Consider the following 23138-nt stretch of genomic DNA (forward strand, 5'->3'; position numbering starts at 1 on the left):
GCAATAGCTGCCTGATCTGATTCAGTAGACTGATTTCGAGTCTAGCTGCTATTCATTGTATGTCTCAGAGCAAGTGGAGAGCGAAACTGCATGGGGAGGAGGGGGCCCCCAAGGAAAGTATTGCCCAGGGCCCAATCAATATTAAAGACGTCCCTGCCCCCTGCCACACCCCTTAAAGGAGAATGGTACAAAAAAAAATGATTAGTTAAAGAAGCTGAGGGTAAAGGTGATGGGCTGGCCAAGCATGTCTCCAGACCTAAACCCTATTGGTCATCTGTGGGACATCCTCAGAGGGAAGGTGGAGGAGGGGAAGGTCTCCAACATTCACCAGCTCTGTGATGTCATCATGGGGGAGGGGGAAGAGGACTCCAGTGGTGACCTGTGAAGCTCTGGTGACCTCCATGCCCAAGAGGGTGAAGGTAGTGCTGGAAAATAATGGCGGCCACACAAAATATTTACACTTTGGGCCCAATCTGGACATTTTCACTTAGGGGTGTACTGACTTTTGTCGCCAGAGGTTTAGACATTAACCACTTAAAGACCGTCTCACGCCGATATACGTTAGCAGAATGGCACGGCTGGGCAAAGTAACTCACCTGTACGTGACTTTGAATTTCCCGCCGCGCACGCGCGCCTGCTGTGAGCTCCATGACCGTGCCTGCGGGACCCGGGGACTCGATGTCCGCTGGTGTCCCGCAACCGTGTCACGGAGCTGAAGAACGGGGAGATGCCTGTGTAAGCACGACATCTCCTCGTTCTGCCTAGTGACAGGACACTGATAGCCCCGATCCCTCTCATCAGGAGCAGCGATCATCAGTGTCGTGTCACTGGCTAGCCCATCCCCCCAGACAGTTAGAATCACTCCCTAGGACACACTTAACCTCTTCACTACCAGTGACATTTTTACAGTAATCAATGCATTTTTTATAGCACTGATTAATGACAATGGTCCCAAAAAATGGGTCAAAATCGTCCGATGTGTCCGCCATAATGTCGCAGTCACGATAAAAAAAAAAACGCTGATTGCCGCCATTACTTGTAAAAAATAAATTATTAATAAAAAAATGCCATAAAACTATCCCCTATGTTGTAGACGCTATAACTTTTGCATAAACCAATCAATATACGCTTATTGCGATTTTTTTTCAATTTTTTTTTAACCAAAATTATGTAGAAGAATACGTATCGGCCTGAACTGAATTGTAGACAAGTGTCATCACATGAAAAGAGAGAAGAAATGTCACTGAGGGGTGTACTTACTTTTGTCACATACTGTATTAATATATATATATATACTGTATATACCATCTATTACACATGATATAATGTTTCCAACCTAAGAGAACTCCAGTAACCTCCTTCTGGAAAATGCCCGAAAAATCCCAATCACTGCGGAGCTGGAAAAAGGGACGGTGTAGTTCCAGAAATATTCAGCAGAGGGAGTCAGAGCACCAAGAACTATACAGAGAGAAGTCGCTCCGAGTCTGATTCCTGTCACAGGCCATCTACTACTGACAATCACATCCAATAAACTGACCATTACATACAATGCAGTTTCTTGGGTCTCCTAGGTGGTGAGTCATGACCATTACATACAATGCAGTTTCTTGGGTCTCCTAGGTGGTGAATCATGACCATTACATACAATGCCGCTTCTTGGGTCACCTGGTGAGTCGTGACCATGGGCTGGCTCAGTGTCAGGGGTCAGGGGTCATGCTCGGAGACCAGTAGCTATAGCAGTAGAGAGGCTCCCACCAATCGGCAGGATAAGTATACAAGCAGGTCACCCCGATGCTCCTCCGTCATGTGAGGGTGGGAGCGCTGGTTGTTTTATAGGCAGTTCATCAGAGAAGGACATTTTCCACCCATGCTCGCCATGCGATTGCGGATTAGCGATCCGGCGCACGCACGCGCGCGGGCCGATGGTGTGGCGCGCGCGCGTGCTCGCAGTGGCTCGCGAGTGTGCGCAATAGCACGCGGATGTACGCATGGCGTGGCTATTTCAGACGGCTCTGGCGTCCAAACAGGTTGCTGGTTTGTTGTCAGCTTCCCGTTTGTGCCTGTTTCCTGCTATTATACCTGATTGCCTGTTTTGACCCGGACTGTCCCGAGCAGGTAAGGATAGTCAGGAGATAGACAAAGGTCAGGGCAACGAGCAGGTAAGGATAGTCAGGAGATAGACAAAGGTCAGGGCAACGAGCAGGAAAGGATAGTCAGGAGATAGACAAAGGTCAGGGCAACGAGCAGGTAAGAATAGTCAGGAGATAGACAAAGGTCAGGGCAACAAGCAGGTAAGGATAGTCAGGAGATAGCCAAAGGTCAGGGCTACGAGCAGGTAAGAATAGTCAGGAGATAGACAAAGGTCAGGGCAACAAGCAGGTAAGGATAGTCAGGAGATAGACAAAGGTCAGGGCAACGAGCAGGTAAGGATAGTCAGGAGATAGACAAAGGTCAGGGCAACGAGCAGGTAAGGATAGTCAGGAGATAGACAAAGGTCAGGGCTACGAGCAGGTAAGGATAGTCAGGAGAAAGGTAAAGGTCGGGGCAACGAGCAGGTAAGGATAGTCAGGAGATAGACAAAGGTCAGGGCAACGAGCAGGAAAGGATAGTCAGAAGATAGACAAAGGTCAGGGCAACGAGCAGGTAAGGATAGTCAGGAGAAAGCCAAAGGTCGGGGCAACGAGCAGGTAAGGATAGTCAGGAGATAGCCAAAGGTCAGGGCTACGAGCAGGTAAGAATAGTCAGGAGATAGACAAAGGTCAGGGCAACAAGCAGGTAAGGATAGTCAGGAGATAGCCAAAGGTCAGGGCAACGAGCAGGAAAGGATAGTCAGAAGATAGACAAAGGTCAGGGCTATGAGCAGGTAAGGATAGTCAGGAGATAGACAAAGGTCAGGGCTACGAGCAGGTAAGGATAGTCAGGAGATAGACAAAGGTCAGGGCAACGAGCAGGTAAGGATAGTCAGGAGATAGACAAAGGTCAGGGCTACGAGCAGGTAAGGATAGTCAGGAGAAAGGTAAAGGTCGGGGCAACGAGCAGGTAAGGATAGTCAGGAGATAGACAAAGGTCAGGGCAACGAGCAGGAAAGGATAGTCAGAAGATAGACAAAGGTCAGGGCAACGAGCAGGTAAGGATAGTCAGGAGAAAGATAAAGGTCGGGGCAACGAGCAGGTAAGGATAGTCAGGAGATAGCCAAAGGTCAGGGCAACGAGCAGGTAAGGATAGTCAGGAGATAGCCAAAGGTCAGGGCAACAAGCAGGTAAGGATAGTCAGGAGATAGCCAAAGGTCAGGGCAACGAGCAGGTAAAGATAGTCAGGAGATAGCCAAAGGTCGGGGCAACAAGCAGGTAAGGATAGTCAGAAGATAGCCAAAGGTCGGGGCAACAAGCAGGTAAGGATAGTCAGGAGATAGCCAAAGGTCAGGGCAACAAGCAGGTAAGGATAGTCAGGAGATAGCCAAAGGTCGGGGCAACAAGCAGGTAAGGATAGTCAGGAGATATCCAAAGGTCGGGGCAACAAGCAGGTAAGGATAGTCAGGAGATAGCCAAAGGTCAGGGCAACAAGCAGGTATGGATAGTCAGACGATAGCCAAGATCAGTAACTGGAATCAGATGTGGAAGACGCAGCAAGTCTCAGCCCTTGTACACACGGTCGGAGAATCTGCCGGAATGTGTCCTATCGGACCGTGTTGTCGGATAATCCGACTGTGTGTGGTCTCCATCGGACTGATTCCGTCTGAATATCCGTCGGAACAGAATTTTCCAACTTGTTGGAAATATTTCCCGGCCAACTGGGCCGATCGGACATACTCCAATCATGTGTAGAGAATTTTGATCGGACCAAGTGCCACGCATGCTCAGATCAAATTCCTACATCAAAGCTATTGGCTACTAGCCTGAATGTAGTCCCATCGTAACGAAATTACGTCATCACGTTCTGAAAGATCGGATTTTTCGACAACTTTGTCCGACCGTGTGTATGCAACAGTTTCGGACAAGATCCGATGGGCAAAATACCCCCCCAATATAAATACCCCCTAATCACCCTCCCTAGTACAAATATCCCCCAAATGACCCCCCCTGTACAAATACCCCCTAAATCACCCCCCAGTACAAATGACCTCCAGTACAAATACCCCCGAATCATCCCCCCAGTACAAATATCCCCCAAATGACCCCCGAGTACAAATACCCCCAAATCACACCCCCAGTACAAATACCCCCCATATCACATCCCCAGTACAAATACCCCCCAAATGACACCCCCAGTACAAATACCCCCTAAATCACCCCCCAGTACAAATGACCCCCAGTACAAATACCCCCGAATCATCCCCCCAGTACAAATATCCCCCAAATGACCCCCCCAGTACAAATACCCCCCAAATCACACCCCCAGTACAAAAAGCCGCTAAATCACCCCCAGTACAAATACCTCCAAATCACACCCCCCAGTACAAATACCCCCCAAATCACACCCCCTAGTACAAATACCCCCCAAATCACACCCCCAGTACAAATACCCCCCAAATCACCCCCCCAGTACAAATGCCCCCCAAATCACCCACCCAGTACAAATACCCCCCAAATCACCCACCCAGTACAAATACCGCCTAAATGGCGAGGTTATAATTTTATGGCACAATTTTTTTTCACATTTCTTTTTCACATACTGTCACCAGTGCAGTACAGCGCCACCATATGGCTGACAGTTATCTTAACTAAAGATTTTATTTTTTTACATACTGTCATCATAGTCGGTGTCACCATAGTAACACTGTAGTACTCTTGGGGAGTGATTGGGGTTTTTCTGTACACTGTAATGAATGGCTTTCATTCAGGACTCACTGTTCCACTATTGTGATGCTATGATTGGCCCACAGCTAACACATGGTACATGGCGCTGTGATTGGTGCCGGTACCATGTGATCAGTTGTTGTGACCAATCACAAATCACACACAGTTGTAAACAATGAATGGATTCCACTCACGACTATTGTGTACTGTGTGTCATCGCACGGCAATCACGTGGTACCTGGGACACTCACAGCGTGTTCTACAGATCATGCCTCTTCTCACCCCATGAGTACCGTGATGTACAGGTATGTTGCCTTGCCTAGGGGAGCCGCCACCAACTCCTGGGGTCAGCAAGTGGTTAAAACGCACCTACCAAAAACGGTCCATGAGACCTTCTTCTCTTTCGGGGGAGACAACAAACGACGCTCAGAAAGCTCGATTTATTACCACATTTACCACTCAATCGAAGATTTTACGGGGCAGCTTATAAAAGCGCTGGTACACACTGAAAGATGAGATTTGGGGAGAAGTAGTTGATTCTTTTCTGTAGAAATCCATAGATTGAAGACATAGCCGTGCCAAGTCATGATCAATCTGACTCTAAGGGGGTCCTTGTGGAGCGTTACCCTTGTGGTAATTGCCCATGCTGCAAAGACACTGTCAGAGATACCCCTGATGTCTTATCCAATGGTAAATCGCTCACCCCACCACCATGTCTAAGCGCTTCGATAGCCTTCTGATCCTTTGTATATCGGTAGAACGAAGCTGGCAACGTACCCATGATCATGTGAAGGACATCAACGATGGAGATCTGGAAATCAGAGCTAGAAAATGGCCCATGTGCTCTGCATGGGTGGTCGGTAGGGAGCGGTGGCCATGGGTAGGGACTGCCCATATAAGACACAGATGATTGGCTCAGGAGTTTTGGACCAGTACTGGGTTAAAATATACCGTAAACTTCCTTACATGGGGATTTCTGTTCTATTCTCAGGGGAGGAGATCTGGCCTATAGATTTGGTATTTCGGTAACCACGTGTGGATGGTTAGGAGCACGGTGAGTCTATATATCACGGATACAAAATGGCGGGTTTACGTTTTGTGGCATTAGATAAAATCCACCCCCACCTATGGGGCAGGGACTTTGATAGGAAAACCCCTTAAAGAGAAAGTAGATGGATCTATCATTTGAAAGCCTGTAGAAGACCTGGTCTTAATGAGGAGTGAGCTTTGCCCCTTTAGTGGATGGAGATATCTGGAGGAATCATGGGATCTGTCCAGGGCCCGAAGGATTGGCTCAGCTGTTGGTTTAAGGGAGCCCTCGTGGTACCCTCTGCATGGGTGGTCTGTAGGGGGCGGTGGCCATGGGTAGGGACTGCCCATATAAGACACAGATGATTGGCTCAGGAGTTTTGGGCCCGTACTGGGTTCAAATATACCATAGACTTCCTTACATGGGGATTTCTGTTTTATTCTCAGGGGAGGAGATCTGGCCTATAGATTTGGTATTTTGGTAACCAGGTGTGGATGGTTAGGAGCACGGTGAGTCTATATATCACGGATACAAAATGGCGGGTTTACGTTTTGTGGCATTAGATAAAATCCACCCCCACCCATGGGGCAGGGACTTTGATAGGAAAACCCCTTAAAGAGAAAGTAGATAGATCTATCATTTGAAAGCCTGTAGAAGACCTGGTCTTAATGAGGAGTGAGCTTTGCCCCTTTAGTGGATGGAGATATCTGGAGGAATCATGGGATCTGTCCAGGGCCCGAAGGATTGGCTCAGCTGTTGGTTTAAGGGAGCCCTTGTGGTACCCTCTGCATGGGTGGTCTGTAGGGGGCGGTGGCCATGGGTAGGGACTGCCCATATAAGACACAGATGATTGGCTCAGGAGTTTTGGACCCGTACTGGGTTAAAATATACCGTAGACTTCCTTACATGGGGATTTTTGTTTTATTCTCAGGGGAGGAGATCTGGCCTATAGATTTGGTATTTTAGTAACCACGTGTGGATGGTTAGGAGCACGGTGAGTCTATATATCACGGATACAAAATGGCGGGTTTACGTTTTGTGGCATTAGATAAAATCCACCCCCACCCATGGGGCAGGGACTTTGATAGGAAAACCCCTTAAAGAGAAAGTAGATGGATCTATCATTTGAAAGCATGTAGAAGACCTGGTCTTAATGAGGAGTGAGCTTTGCCCCTTTAGTGGATGGAGATATCTGGAGGAATCATGGGATCTGTCCAGGGCCCGAAGGATTGGCTCAGCTGTTGGTTTAAGGGAGCCCTCGTGGTACCCTTAACATGTAGGGCCCCTTTCATACTGTGTCATTTGGAGAGTTATACAACTTATGGGAAGTTTTAAGTTTTGCTCAGCTGTTGGTTTAAGGGAGCCCTCGTGGTACCCTCTGCATGGGTGGTCTGTAGGGGGCGGTGGCCATGGGTAGGGACTGCCCATATAAGACACAGATGATTGGCTCAGGAGTTTTGGGCCCATACTGGGTTCAAATATACCATAGACTTCCTTACATGGGGATTTCTGTTTTATTCTCAGGGGAGGAGATCTGGCCTATAGATTTGGTATTTTGGTAACCATGTGTGGATGGTTAGGAGCACGGTGAGTCTATATATCATGAATACGAAATGGCGGGTTTACGCTTTGTGGCATTGGATAAAATCCACCACCACCCACGGGGCAGGGACTTTGATAGGAAAACCCCTTAAAGAGAAAGTAGATGGATCTATGATTTGAAAGCATGTAGAAGACCTGGTCTTAATGAAGAGTGAGCTTTGCCCCTTTAGTGGATGGAGATATCTGGAGGAATCATGGGATCTGTCCAGGGCCCGGAGGATTGGCTCAGCTGTTGGTTTAAGGGAGCCCTCGTGGTACCCTCAACATGTAGGGCCCCTTTCATACTGTGTCATTTGGAGAGTTATACAACTTATGTGAAGTTTTAAGTTTTGCCTTTTCCCTTTTCTTTTCATATGTGCAATATTGCATCTTATTGACATTTGTCCATCAGGTGGCGCTAGTGAGCTGACTATTAAGGTTGGTATCAGATATAGGATGTGACCTGTTTGACTGGCAGACGGAGCTGCAGCAGTGGTGGTTGTGGTTGGGATTGGTAGAAGTGGTGGTGGTTGTGGTGAGGGAGGTGGGACGAGATCAGTGGCAGCAGTGGTGGTTGTGGTGGTGGGGGGATGGGTCAGTGACAGCGGTGGTGGTTGTGGTGGGGATGGGATCCGTGGTGGCGGCGTGGGGGATGGGATCCGTGGCATCAGTGGTGGTTGTGGTTGGGGGGTTGGGATTGGTAGAAGTGGTGGTGGTTGTAGTGGTGGGGGGATGGATCAGTGACAGCAGTGGTGGTTGTGGTGGTGGGGGGATGGATCAGTGACAGCAGTGGTGGTTGTGGTGGTGGGGGGATGGATCAGTGACAGCAGTGGTGGTTGTGGTGGTGGGGGGATGGATCAGTGACAGCAGTGGTAGTTGTGGTGGTGGGGGGATGGATCAGTGACAGCAGTGGTGGTTGTGGTGGTGGGGGGATGGATCAGTGACAACAGTGGTGGTTGTGGTGGTGGGGGGATGGATCAGTGACAGCAGTGGTGGTTGTGGTGGTGGGGGGATGGGTCAGTGACAGCGGTGGTGGTTGTGGTGGTGGGGGGATGGGTCAGTGACAGCGGTGGTGGTTGTGGTGGGGATGGGATCCGTGGTGGCAGCGGTGGGGAATAGATCAGTGGCAGCAGTGGTGGTTGTGGTGGTGGGGGGATGGATCAGTGGCAGCAGTGGTGGTTGTGGTGGTGGGGGGATGGATCAGTGACAGCAGTGGTGGTTGTGGTGGTGGGGGGATGGATCAGTGACAGCAGTGGTGGTTGTGGTGGTGGGGGGATGGATCAGTGACAGCAGTGGTGGTTGTGGTGGTGGGGGGATGGATCAGTGACAGCAGTGGTAGTTGTGGTGGTGGGGGGATGGATCAGTGACAGCAGTGGTGGTTGTGGTGGTGGGGGGATGGATCAGTGACAGCAGTGGTGGTTGTGGTGGTGGGGGGATGGATCAGTGACAGCAGTGGTGGTTGTGGTGGTGGGGGGATGGGTCAGTGACAGCGGTGGTGGTTGTGGTGGTGGGGGGATGGGTCAGTGACAGCGGTGGTGGTTGTGGTGGGGATGGGATCCGTGGTGGCAGCGGTGGGGAATAGATCAGTGGCAGCAGTGGTGGTTGGGATTGGTAGAAGTGGTGGTGGTTGTGGTGAGGGAGGTGGGATGGATCAGTGACAGCAGTGGTGGTTGTGGTGGTGGGGGGATGGATCAGTGACAGCAGTGGTGGTTGTGGTGGTGGGGGGATGGGTCAGTGACAGCGGTGGTGGTTGTGGTGGTGGGGGGATGGGTCAGTGACAGCGGTGGTGGTTGTGGTGGGGATGGGATCCGTGGTGGCAGCGGTGGGGAATAGATCAGTGGCAGCAGTGGTGGTTGGGATTGGTAGAAGTGGTGGTGGTTGTGGTGAGGGAGGTGGGATGGGATCAGTGGCAGCAGTGGTGGTTGTGGTGGGTGGAATCCATGGCGGTGGCTGTGGGAGGTGGGATCCGTGGCGGCGGCCGTGGGGGATGGGATCTGTGGCGGTTGGTGCTCAGTAACGATTTAAACCTCCTGAATGGAAATAAGAAATTCCAGTAAAGGGTTAAAGACGTAGCGATCGGGCAGCCCATAGAGGGAGCGAACGATTCATCACCTCTACGTAGATTTGATCTGGGATGAGCCGGCCTGTGACGTGGCCGCGCTGCGCATGCATGTGCTACAAAATCATGAGGGAGGGTTATAGGGGAGGCCCCCAGGGGGCGGGTCCTATAACACCTGGAATTACCCGACGATCAGTTTTTCTATCTCTTTTGTTCTGTATTTCTATTGGATGAAATTTATTGGACGAGAGACTTTTTTTCACCTGAACTATAAATAAAACAAACCAGAAAGAATATTGGAAGAAATGATTGTCATTCACATACAGGGCCAGCAGGGGGCTCCAGAGTTCACTTCAATACAAAACCGGCTGGTAGGAAACGCGGCATGAATATAGACGGATGAAACGCGTCAGCCAATTGTCCGCACTATTCTCGTCCCCCAAGCCTCGCGCTTCATCCATGAAAACTTTGCAACGCTTTTGGTAAAGTAATTCGAAATATGTTTTACCTTTTACTGCATTCCTTGTTTAGGCATCAGTACCCCTCCCCCTCATACTTACCTGAGCCCCCTCTCCCTCATACTTACCTGAGCCCCCATTGGATCCAGCGCTGTGCCCTTCTGCAGCTTCACTTCCTTCTCTCACAAGCTTTGCTGGGGCAGCGGGAGCCATTGGCTGTCAATCAAAGCTAGTGATGGGGGTGGGGCTGATTCCCGCTATGCGTGTCCATAGATGGAGAAAACGATACAAGTACTCCACCCAATCATACGGCACCGGTAACGAGTGACCAACGCGTTTCACACAATACTGTTCCTTCTTCAGAGATATATAGGAGGTCCAAAGTCTGACCTGAGACCGCTGAGCAATCCGACCAATCCAAATCCACCATCAATAATTCACCATAATTTCTATATCGGTAATTACCCCTCCCAGGGCAATACTCTGCACAGAGGACTTTACACAATATACTGCTCTCTGTACCGCCCCCTGTACCCACCCTCCGTACCGCCCTCTGTACCCATCCTCCGTACCGCCCTCTATACTCCTCTCCATACCACCCTCTTTACTGCTCTCTGTACCACCCTCCTTACTGCTCTCTGTACCACCCTCTATACTCCTTTCCATACCACCCTCTATACTACTCTCTGTACCGCCCTCCGTACCGCCCTCTATACTCCTCTCCATACCACCCTCTATACTACTCTCTGTACCGCCCTCTATACTGCTCTCCGTACCGCCCTCTATACTGCTCTCCGTACCGCCCTCCATACTTCCCTCTATACTACGCTCTGTACCGCCCTCCGTACCACCCTCTATACTCCTCTCCATACCACCCTCTATACCACCCTCTATACCACCCTCCGTACCGCCCTCTATACTCCTCTCCATACCACCCTCTATACTGCTCTCTGTACCGCCCTCTATACTCCTCTCTGTACCGCCCTCTATACTCCTCTCCATACCGCCCTCTATACTCCTCCCCGTACCGCCCTCTATACTCCTCTCTGTACCGCCCTCTATACTCCTCTCCATACCGCCCTCTATACTCCTCCCCGTACCGCCCTCTATACTCCTCCCCGTACCGCCCTCTATACTCCTCTCTGTACCGCCCTCTATACTCCTCTCCATACCACCCTCTATACTACTCTCTGTACCGCCCTCTATACTGCTCTCCGTACCGCCCTCTATACTGCTCTCCATACCGCCCTCTATACTGCTCTCTGCTACGCCCTCCATACCGCCCTCCGTACCACCCTCTATACCACCCTCCGTACCGCCCTCTATACTCCTCTCCATACCACCCTCTATACTGCTCTCTGTACCGCCCTCTATACTCCTCTCCGTACCGCCCTCTATACTCCTCTCCGTACCGCCCTCTATACTGCTCTCTGTACCGCCCTCCGTACTGCCCTCCATACCGCCCTCCGTACCGCCCTCTATACTCCTCTCCATACCACCCTCTATACTACTCTCTGTACCACCCTCTATACTCCTCTCCATACCGCCCTCTATACTCCTCCCCGTACCGCCCTCTATACTCCTCTCTGTACCGCCCTCTATACTCCTCTCCATACCGCCCTCTATACTCCTCCCCGTACCGCCCTCTATACTCCTCCCCGTACCGCCCTCTATACTCCTCTCCGTACCGCCCTCTATACTCCTCTCCATACCACCCTCTATACTACTCTCTGTACCGCCCTCTATACTGCTCTCCGTACCGCCCTCTATACTGCTCTCCATACCGCCCTCTATACTGCTCTCTGCTACGCCCTCCATACCGCCCTCCGTACCACCCTCTATACCACCCTCCGTACCGCCCTCTATACTCCTCTCCATACCACCCTCTATACTGCTCTCTGTACCGCCCTCTATACTCCTCTCCGTACCGCCCTCTATACTCCTCTCCGTACCGCCCTCTATACTGCTCTCTGTACCGCCCTCCGTACTGCCCTCCATACCGCCCTCCGTACTGCCCTCTATACTCCTCTCCATACCACCCTCTATACTACTCTCTGTACCGCCCTCTATACTCATCTCTGTACTACCCTCTAGACTCCTCTCCGTACCACCCTCTATACTGCTCTCCATACCACCCTCTTTACTGCTCTCTGTACCACCCTCTATACTCCTCTCCATACCACCCTCTATACTACTCTCTGTACCGCCCTCTATAATACTCTCTGTACCGCCCTCTATACTCCTCTCCATACCACCCTCTATACTACTCTCTGTACCGCCCTCCGTACCGCCCTCCATACTGCCCTCTGTACCACCCTCTATACTCCTCTCCATACCACCCTCTGTACCGCCCTCTATACTCCTCTTCATACCACCCTCTATACTACGATCTGTACCGCCCTCTATACTCCTCTACATACCACCCTCTATATTGCTCTCCGTATCGCCCTCCGTACTGCCCTCTATACTTCTCTCCATACTGCCCTCTATACTCCTCTCCATACCACCCTCTATACTGCTCTCCGTACCGCCCTCTATACTGCCCTCCATACCGTCTTCTGTATCGCCCTCCATAATGCTCTCTGTACTGCTCTCCATAACACTCTCTATACCACACTCTACACCACCCCCTATGCTACCCTCTATACCGCTCTACATACCTCTCTCTATACTGCCTTCTATATACAGTATGTGACAAAAGTAAGTACACCCCTCAGTGACATTTCTTCTCTCTTTTCATGTGACAACACTGAAGAAATGACACTTGTCTACAATGTAAAGTAGTGAGTGTACAGCTTGTATAACAGTGTAAATTTCCTGTCCCCTCAAAATAACTCAACACACAGCCATTAATGTCTAAACTGCTGGCAACAAAAGTCAGGACACCCCCTAAGGGGAAAATGTCCAAATTGGGCCCAAAGTGTCAATATTTTGTGTGGCCCCCATTATTTTCCAGCACTGCCTTCACCCTCTTGGTCATGGAGGTCCCCAGAGCTTCACAGGTCACCACTGCAGTCCTTCCCCTCCCCCATGATGACATCACAGAGATGGTGGATGTTGGAGACCTTCCCCTCCCCCATGATGACATCACAGAGCTGGTGGATGTTGGAGACCTTGCGCTCCTCCACCTTCCCTCTGAGGATGTCCCACAGATGATCAATAGGGTTTAGGTCTGGAGACATGCTTGGCCAGTCCATCACCTTTACCCTCAGCTTCTTTAGCAAGGCAGTGGTGGTGTTGGAGGTGTGTTTGGGGTGGTTATCATGTTGAAATACTGCCCTGCGGTCCAGTCTCTGAAGGGGGGGGATCATGCTCTGCTTCAGTATGTCACAGTACATGTTGGCATTCATGGTCCCCTCAATGATCTGTAGCCCCCCCAGTGCCGGCAGCACTCATGCAGCCCCAGACCATGACACCCCCACCACCATGCCTGACTGTAGACAAGACACACTTGTCTTTGTCCTCCTCACCTGGTTGCCCCCACACACGCTTGTCACCATCTGACACCAAATACCTTTATCTTGGTCTCATCAGAGCACAGGACATGGTTCCAGTAATCCATCTCCTTAGTCTGCTTGTCTTCAGTAAACTGTTTGTGGTCTTTCTTGTGCATCATCTTTAGAAGAGGCTTCCTTCTGGGATGACAGCCATGCAGACCAATTTGATGCAGTGTGCGGCGTATGGTCTGAGCACTGACAGGCTGACCCCCCACCCCTACAACCTCTGCAGCAATGCTGGCAGCACTCATACGTCTATTTCCCAAAGACAACCTCTGGATATGACGCTGATCACGTGACCTCAACTTCTTTGGTGGACCATGGCGAGGCCTGTTCTGAGGGGAACCCGTCCTGTTATACCGCTGTATGGTCTTGGCCACCGTGCTGCAGCTCAGTTTCAGGGTCTTGGCAATCTTCTTATAGCCTAGGCCATCTTTATGTAGAGCAACAATTCTTATCTTCAGATCCTCAGAGAGTTCTTTGCCATGAGGTGCCATGTTGTACTTCCAGTGACCAGTATGAGAGAGTGAGAGCGATAACACCAAATTTAACACACCTGCTCCCCATTCACACCTGAGACCTTGTAACACTAACGAGTCACATGACACCGGGGGAGGGAAAATGGCCAATTGGGCCCCAATTTGGAGATTTTCACTTAGGGGTGTACTGACTTTTGTGGCCAGTGGTTTAGACATTAATGGCTGTGTGTTGAGTTATTTTGAGGGGACAGGAAATTTACACTGTTATACAAGCTGTACACTCACTACTTTACATTGTAGACAAGTGTCATTTCTTCAGTGTTGTCACATGAAAAGAGAGAAGAAATGTCACTGAGGGGTGTACTTACTTTTGTCACACACTGTATTCACCGATCCGCCATATTGGGATTATCCAGACGAGAGGAGAGAGTCACCTCTTTCTTGTTTCTCAATGTTTGTGCAGGCTCTGGAAGTATCCGTGTCCCCAATGCCCCCGGCACCCATCCTGCTGACTTGTGATCTTCCAATCGCCACCCCAGGCCACGCATTGTACAATCTTATCATCATACAATTGGATTGGAAGAAGAGATTGGCTGGAGAGAATAACGATCGTGTCCGGGAGGAAATGTCATGAAGTGGGAGGGGTGATATAAAATAATGGGAGGGGTAATATGACTAGTGGGGGTGGCTATGTATTGGTAGTGGGAGGGAATGCGAATAATGGGAGGAGGAGGAGTTACTGTGGAAATTTGAAAGGCTCTCCAATGGTGAGAAATAATAGGAGGGGTTATTGGTGATGATGGGAGGGGCTATGCACTGGAAGAATAGCTGGTAAAAATACATAAGGGGAGGAGTTGTAGGAAAGAAGTTCATGGGATAGGGAGATTTACGGACATATGAGGAATAAGGGGAGGAGCTGTGTGACGGAGGAGGAGTCATGTGAAATGAGTGGAATGATAGCAAATAGAAGGATGGAAATATACAAGGGGAGGACTTCTAGATTTAGAGGGAGGGGCTATGGAATAAGAGGAGGAGTCAAATGTAATATGGGGAGGAGTTATAGAATGAGAGGAGGGGTTATAGAATGAGAGGAGCGGTTATAAAAGGAGAGGAGGAGTTAAAAAATAGGAGGAGGGGTTATATGGACTAAGGGGGGAGTTATAGAATGAGAGGAGGAGATATTTGTAAAGAGGGGCGGAGTTATGATGTGATTAGAGGCATTATATGAAATTAACTAATGTACTATGGAGTGAGGAGGGGGAGGAGTTATGATGTGATGGGAGTATTTATAGGGGGAGGGGTGTTATAAGTGAGGAGGAGGAGGTTATAAGTGAGGAGGGGGAGGAGTTATAACGTGATGGGAGTATTTATAGGGGGAGGGGTGTTATAAGTAGGGAGTGGGAGGAGTTATGATGTGATGGGAGTATTTATAGGGGAAGGGGTGTTATAAGTGAGGAGGGGAGGAGTTATGATGTGATGGGAGTATTTATAGGGGGAGGGGTGTTATACGTGAGGAGGGGAGGTTATAAGTGAGGAGGGGGAGGAGTTATGATGGGATGAGAGTATTTATAGGGGGAGGTGTTATATGGAAGGAGGGGTGTTATAAGTGAGGAGGGAGGGGAGTAATGATGTGATGGGAGTAATTATAGGGAAAGGGGTGTTATAATTGAGGAGGGGGAGGAGTTATGATGTGATGGGAGTATTCATAGGGGGAGAGGCTTTATAAGTGAGGAGGGGGAGGAGTTATAACGTGATGGGAGTATTTATAGGGGGAGGGGTGTTATAAGTGAGGAGGGGACGGAGTTATGATGTGATGGGAGTATTTATAGGGGGAGGGGTGTTATAAGTGAGGAGGGGACGGAGTTATGATGTGATGGGAGTATTTATAGGGGGAGGGGTGTTATGTGGAATGAGGGGGAGGAGTTATAACGTGATGGGAGTATTTATAGGGGGAGGGGTGTTATAAGTAAGGAAGGGGAGGTTATAAGTGAGGATGGGAGGAGTTATGATGTTATGGGAGTATTTATAGGGGGAGGGGTGTTATAAGTAAGGAAGGGGAGGTTATAAGTGAGGAGGGGAGGAGTTATGATGTTATGGGAGTATTTATAGGGGGAGGGGTGTTATAAGTGAGGAGGGGGAGGAGTTATGAAGTGATGGGAGTATTTATAGGGGGAGGGGTGTTATAAGTGAGGAGGGGGAGGTTATAAGTGAGGAGGGGGAGGAGTTATAATGTGATGGGAGTATTTATAGGGGGAGGGGTGTTATAAGTGAGGAGGGGGAGGAGTTATGACGTGATGGGAGTATTTATAGGGGCAGGTGTTATATGGAAGGAGGGGTGTTATAAGTGAGGAGGGGGAGGAGTTATGATGTGATGGGAGTATTTATAGGGGGAGGGGTGTTATAAGTGAGGAGGGGGAGAAGTTATGATGTGATGGGGGTATTTATAGGGGGAGGGGTGTGATAAGTGAGGAGGGGAGGAGTTATGATGTGATGGGGGTATTTAAAGGGGGAGGGGTGTGATAAGTGAGGAGGGGAGGTTATAAGTGAGGAGGGGGAGGAGTTATGATGGGATGGGAGTATTTATAGGGGGAGGTGTTATATGGAAGGAGGGGTGTTATAAGTGAGGAGGGGAGGAGTTAAGATGTGATGGGAGTATTTATAGGGGGAGGGGTGTTATACGTGAGGAGGAGGAGGAGTTATAATGTGGTGGGAGTATTTATAGGGGGAGGGGTGTTATAAGTGAGGAGGGGGAGGAGTTATGATGTGATGGGAGTATTTATAGGGGGAGGGGTGTTATAAGTGAGGAGGGGGAGGTTATAAGTGAGGAGGGGGAGGAGTTATAATGTGATGGGAGTATTTATAGGGGGAGGGGTGTTATAAGTGAGGAGGGGGAGGAGTTATGACGTGATGGGAGTATTTATAGGGGGAGGGGTGTTATAAGTGAGGAGGGGGAGAAGTTATGATGTGATGGGGGTATTTATAGGGGGAGGGGTGTAATAAGTGAGGAGGGGAGGTTATAAGTGAGGAGGGGGAGGAGTTATGATGGGATGGGAGTATTTATAGGGGGAGGTGTTATATGGAAGGAGGGGTGTTATAAGTGAGGAGGGGAGGAGTTAAGATGTGATGGGAGTATTTATAGGGGGAGGTGTTATATGGAAGGAGGGGTGCTATAAGTGAGGAGGGGGAGGAGTTATGATGTGATGGGAGTATTTATAGGGGGAGGGCTGTTATAAGTGAGGAGGGGGAGGTTATAAATGAGGAGGAGGAGGAGGAGTTATAATGTGATGGGAGTATTTATAGGGGGAGGGGTGTTATATGGAAGGAGGGGTGTTATAAGTGAGGAGGGGGAGAAGTTATGATGTGATGGGAGTATTTATAGGGGGAGGGCTGTTATAAGTGAGGAGGGGGAGGTTATAAATGAGGAGGAGGAGGAGGAGTTATAATGTGATGGGAGTATTTATAGGGGGAGGGGTGTTATAAGTGAGGAGGGGGAGAAGTTATGATGTGATGGGGGTATTTATAGGGGGAGGGGTGTGATAAGTGAGGAGGGGAGGTTATAAGTGAGGAGGGGGAGGAGTTATGATGGGATGGGAGTATTTATAGGGGGAGGTGTTATATGGAAGGAGGTGTGCTATAAGTGAGGAGGGGGAGGAGTTATGATGTGATGGGAGTATTTATAGGGGGAGGGCTGTTATAAGTGAGGAGGGCGAGGTTATAAATGAGGAGGAGGAGGAGGAGTTATAATGTGATGGGAGTATTTATAGGGGGAGGGGTGTTATATGGAAGGAGGGGTGTTATAAGTGAGGAGGGGGAGGAGTTAAGATGTGATGGGAGTATTTATAGGGGGAGGGGTGTTATATGGAAGGAGGGGTGTTATAAGTGAGGAGGGGGGGAGTTATGATGTGATGGAAGTATTTATAGGGGGAGGGGTGTTATAAGTGAGGAGGGAGAGGAGTTATGATGTGATGGGAGTATTTATAGGGGGAGGGGTGTTATAAGCGAGGAGGGGGAGGTTATAAATGAGGAGGAGGAGGAGTTATAATGTGATGGGAGTATTTAGAGTGGGATGGGCGTTATAAGTGAGGAGGGGGAGGAGTTATGATGCAATGGGAGTATTTATAGGGGGAGGGGTGTTATAAGTGAGGAGGGGAGGTTATAAGTGAGGAGGGGGAGGAGTTATAATGTGATGGGAGTATTTATAGGGGGAGGGGTGTTATAAGTGAGGAGGGGAGGAGTAATGATGTGATGGGAGTATTTATAGGGGGAGGGGTGTTATAAGTGAGGAGGGGGAGGAGTTATAACTTGATGGGAGTATTTATAGGGGGAGGGGTGTTATAAGTGAGGAGGGGGAGGAGTTATGTGATGGGAGTATTTATAGGGGGAGGGGTGTTATATGGAACGAGGGGTGTTATAAGTGAGGAGGGGGAGGAGTTATGATTTGATGGGAGTATTTATAGGGGGAGGGGTTATAAGTGAGGAGGGGGAGGAGTTATAACGTGATGGAGTATTTATAGGGGGAGGGGTGTTATAAGAGAGGAGGGGGAGGAGTTATAACTTGATGGGAGTATTTATAGGGGGAGGGGTGTTATAAGTGAGGAGGGGGAGGAGTTATGATGTGATGGGAGTATTTATAGGGGGAGGAGTGTTATAAGTGAGGAGGGGGAGGAGTTATGTGATGGGAGTATTTATAGGGGGAGGGGTGTTATATGGAACGAGGGGTGTTATAAGTGAGGAGGGGGAGGAGTTATGATTTGATGGGAGTATTTATAGGGGAGGGGTTATAAGTGAGGAGGGGGAGGAGTTATAACGTGATGGGAGTATTTATAGGGGGAGGGGTGTTATAAGTAAGGAGTGGGAGGTTATAAGTGAGGAGGGGAGGATTTATGATGTGATGGGGTTATTTATAGGGGGAGGGGTGTTATAAGAGAGGAGGGGGAGGAGTTATAACTTGATGGGAGTATTTATAGGGGGAGGGGTGTTATAAGTGAGGAGGGGGAGGAGTTATGATGTGATGGGAGTATTTATAGGGGGAGGGTGTTATATGGAACGAGGGGTGTTATAAGTGAGGAGGGGGAGGAGTTATGATTTAATGGGAGTATTTATAGGGGAGGGGTTATAAGTGAGGAGGGGGAGGAGTTATAACGTGATGGGAGTATTTATAGGGGGAGGGGTATTATAAGTAAGGAGTGGGAGGTTATAAGTGAGGAGGGGAGGATTTATGATGTGATGGGGGTATTTATAGGGGGAGGGGTGTTATAAGTGAGGAGGGGGAGGAGTTATAACTTGATGGGAGTATTTATAGGGGGAGGGGTGTTATAAGTGAGGAGGGGGAGGAGTTATGATGTGATGGGAGTATTTATAGGGGGAGGGGTGTTATAAGTGAGGAGGGGAGGAATTATAACGTGATGGGAGTATTTACAGGGGGAGGGGTGTTATACGTGAGGAGGAGGAGGAGTTATAATGTGGTGGGAGTATTTATAGGGGGAGGGGTGTTATAAGTGAGGAGGGGGAGGAGTTATGATGGGATGGGAGTATTTATAGGGGGAGGTGTTATATGGAATAAGGGGAGTTATAAGTGAGGAGGGGGAGGAGTTATAACGTGATGGGTGTATTTATAGGGGAGGGGTGTTATAAGTGAGGAGGGGGAGGAGTTATGATGGGATGGGAGTATTTGTAGGGGGAGGGGTGCTATAAGTGAGGAGGGGGAGGAGTTATGAAGTGATGGGAGTATTTATAGGGGGAGGGGTGTTATAAGTGAGGAGGAGGAGGAGTTATGATGGGATGGGAGTATTTGTAGGGGGAGGGGTGTTATATGGAATGAGGGGTGTTATAAAAAATAAGGGTAGATGTTGTAGAATGTGGGAGGTGTTATATGTGAAGAGGGGAGGAGTTACGATGTAGTGGGAGGCATTTTAGGCAACCTGGAGATGAGCTATTGAATGGCAAAGAAAATGAGGGGGTGTTTTGTGGACTAAGGGGAGGAGTTATGGTATAAAAAGATACTTTATATGGAAATAGGGGAGGAGTCATGGAATGAGAAGATACCCTCATGGAGGCAATAACTATATGGAATGTGAGGTGGAGCTATGGAATGAGGAGAGGACTTACAGTATATGAAATAAGGGAGGGGGGATTATGAAATGGAGGCAGGCTCCTATTGTAATAAGGGGAGGAGCTGTAGAATAAGAAGAGGACCAATAGGGGTGTAGTTATGGAGTAAAGAAAGACCTTATATTGAAGCAGTTGAGGAGTTGTGGTCAAAGCAGAGAGCTTATATGGAGTAAGGGGAGGAGTTATGGCATGAGAAGAGACCTTATATGGAGTGAGGGGAGGAGTTATGGCGTGAGAAGAGATCTTATATGGAGTAAGGGGAGGAGTTATGGAGTGAGAAGAGACCTTATATGGAGTAAGGGGAGGAGTTATGGAGTGAGAAGAGACCTTATATGGAGTAAGGGGAGGAGTTATGGTGTTAGAAGAGATCTTATATGGAGTAAGGGGAGGAGTTATGGTGTGAGAAGAGATCTTATATGGAGTAAGGGGAGGAGTTATGGTGTGAGAAGAGATCTTATATGGAGTGAGGGGAGGAGTTATGGTGTGAGAAGAGACTTTATATGGAATAAGGGGAGGAGTTATGGTGTGAGAAGAGACCTTATATGGAGTAAGGGGAGGAGTTATGGTGTGAGAAGAGATCTTATATGGAGTAAGGGGAGGAGTTATGGTGTGAGAAGAGATCTTAACTGCAGTAAGGGGAGGAGTTATGGAGTTAGCAGAGACCTTATATGGAGTAAGGGGAGGAGTTATGGTGTGAGAAGAGATCTTATATGGAGTAAGGGGAGGAGTTATGGTGTGAGAAGAGATCTTATATGGAGTAAGGGGAGGAGTTATGGTGTGAGAAATGACTTTATATGGAGTAAGGGGAGAAGTTATGGTGTGAGAAGAGACTTTATATGGGGTAAGGGGAGGAGTTATGGTGTGAGAAGAGATCTTATATGGAGTAAGGGGAGGAGTTATGGTGTGAGAAGAGACTTTATATGGGGTAAGGGGAGGAGTTATGGTGTGAGAAGAGATCTTATATGGAGTAAGGGGAGGAGTTATGGTGTGAGAAGAGATCTTATATGGAGTAAGGGGAGGAGTTATGGTGTGAGAAGAGATCTTATATGGAGTGAGGGGAGGAGTTATGGTGTGAGAAGAGATCTTATATGGAGTAAGGGGAGAAGTTATGGTGTGAGAAGAGACTTTATATGGGGTAAGGGGAGGAGTTATGGTGTGAGAAGAGATCTTATATGGAGTAAGGGGAGGAGTTATGGTGTGAGAAGAGATCTTATATGGAGTAAGGGGAGGAGTTATGGTGTGAGAAGAGATCTTATATGGAGTGAGGGGAGGAGTTATGGTGTGAGAAGAGATCTTATATGGAGTAAGGGGAGAAGTTATGGTGTGAGAAATGACTTTATATGGAGTAAGGGGAGGAGTTATGGTGTGAGAAGAGATCTTATATGGAGTGAGGGGAGGAGTTATGGTGTGAGAAGAGATCTTATATGGAGTAAGGGGAGGAGTTATGGTGTGAGAAATGACTTTATATGGAGTAAGGGGAGGAGTTATGGTGTGAGAAGAGACTTTATATGGGGTAAGGGGAGGAGTTATGGTGTGAGAAGAGATCTTATATGGAGTAAGGGGAGGAGTTATGGTGTGAGAAGAGATCTTATATGGAGTGAGGGGAGGAGTTATGGTGTGAGAAGAGATCTTATATGGAGTAAGGGGAGGAGTTATGGTGTGAGAAGAGATCTTATATGGAGTAAGGGGAGGAGTTATGGTGTGAGAAGAGACTTTATATGGGGTAAGGGGAGGAGTTATGGTGTGAGAAGAGATCTTATATGGAGTAAGGGGAGGAGTTATGGTGTGAGAAGAGACTTTATATGGGGTAAGGGGAGGAGTTATGGTGTGAGAAGAGATCTTATATGGGGTAAGGGGAGGAGTTATGGTGTGAGAAGAGATCTTATATGGAGTAAGGGGAGGAGTTATGGTGTGAGAAGAGATCTTATATGGAGTGAGGGGAGGAGTTATGGTGTGAGAAGAGATCTTATATGGAGTAAGGGGAGGAGTTATGGTGTGAGAAGAGATCTTAGAAGACCTGTGAAGTATAGGGAAACCTGATATGGAATAAAGGGAGCAGATATGAAATCAGGACACACCTTATATGGGGTGAGGGGAGGAGTAATGGAGCACAGACATGCCATATACAGACTCTAGGGAGGAGCTATGTAATAAGGACAGCCCTTATATGGAAGAAGAGGAGGAGTTATGGAGTGAAGACAGGCCTTATATAGAAGGCGGAGGAGATACGCGATGAGGACAGGTCTGATATGGATTGAGGGGAGGAGTTAATGAGGTCGGGCCTTATACTGGATAAGGGGAGGAGTTATTCAGTGAGGTCATGTCTTATATGGGATGAGGGGAGGGGTTATTCAATAAGGTCAGGCCTTATATGGGAAGTTATTCAATGAAGAAAGGCCTTATATGGGATGAGGGGAGGAGCTATTTAATGTCAGGCCTTATATGGGATGAGGGGAGGAATTATTCAATGATGTTAGACCTTATACGGGATAAGGGGAGGAGTTATTCAGTGAGGTCATGTCTTATATGGGATGAGGGGAGGAATTATTCAATGATGTCAGACCTTATACGGGATAAGGGGAGGAGTTATTCAATGAAGTCAGTTCTTATACGAGATGAGGGGAGGCGTTATTTAATGAGATCAGGCCTTATACGGGATGTGAGGAGGAGTTATTCAGTGAGGTCAGACCTAATATAGGATGAGGGGAGGAGTTATGCAATGAGGTCAGGCCTGAGATGGGGTGAGGGGAGGAGTTATTCAGTGAAGTCAGACCTGATATAGGATGAGGGGAGGAGTTATGCAATGAGGTCAGGCCTGAGATGGGGTGAGGGGAGGAGTTATGCAATGAGGTCAGGCCTTATATGAGATGAGGGGAGGAGTTATGCAATGAGGTCAGGCCTGAGATGAGGTGAGGGGAGGAGTTATGTAATGAGGTCAGGCCTGAGATGAGGTGAGGGGAGGAGTTATGCAATGAGGTCAGGCCTGAGATGGGGTGAGGGGAGGAGTTATGTAATGAGGTCAGGCCTTATATGGGGTGAGGGGAGGAGTTATGCAATGAGGTCAGACCTTATATGGGGTGAGGGGAGGAGTTATGCAATGAGGTCAGGCCTTATATGGGGTGAGGGG

At 48.8% G+C, this 23138-nt stretch overlaps 1 protein-coding gene across 1 annotated transcript in view; it reads right to left on the reverse strand.

Annotated features, from left to right (window-relative positions):
- LOC143959408 (disks large homolog 4-like) overlaps positions 1 to 23138 on the reverse strand; it is a gene marked incomplete in the record, with an annotated part of 327564 nt that overhangs the window by 180102 nt on the left and 124324 nt on the right.

This window comes from Lithobates pipiens, unplaced genomic scaffold (genome assembly GCF_037356315.1).
Source record: "Lithobates pipiens isolate NorthernLeopardFrog02 unplaced genomic scaffold, aLitPip1_a1.2 Scaffold_73, whole genome shotgun sequence".
In the NCBI taxonomy this organism is placed as follows: domain Eukaryota; kingdom Metazoa; phylum Chordata; class Amphibia; order Anura; family Ranidae; genus Lithobates; species Lithobates pipiens.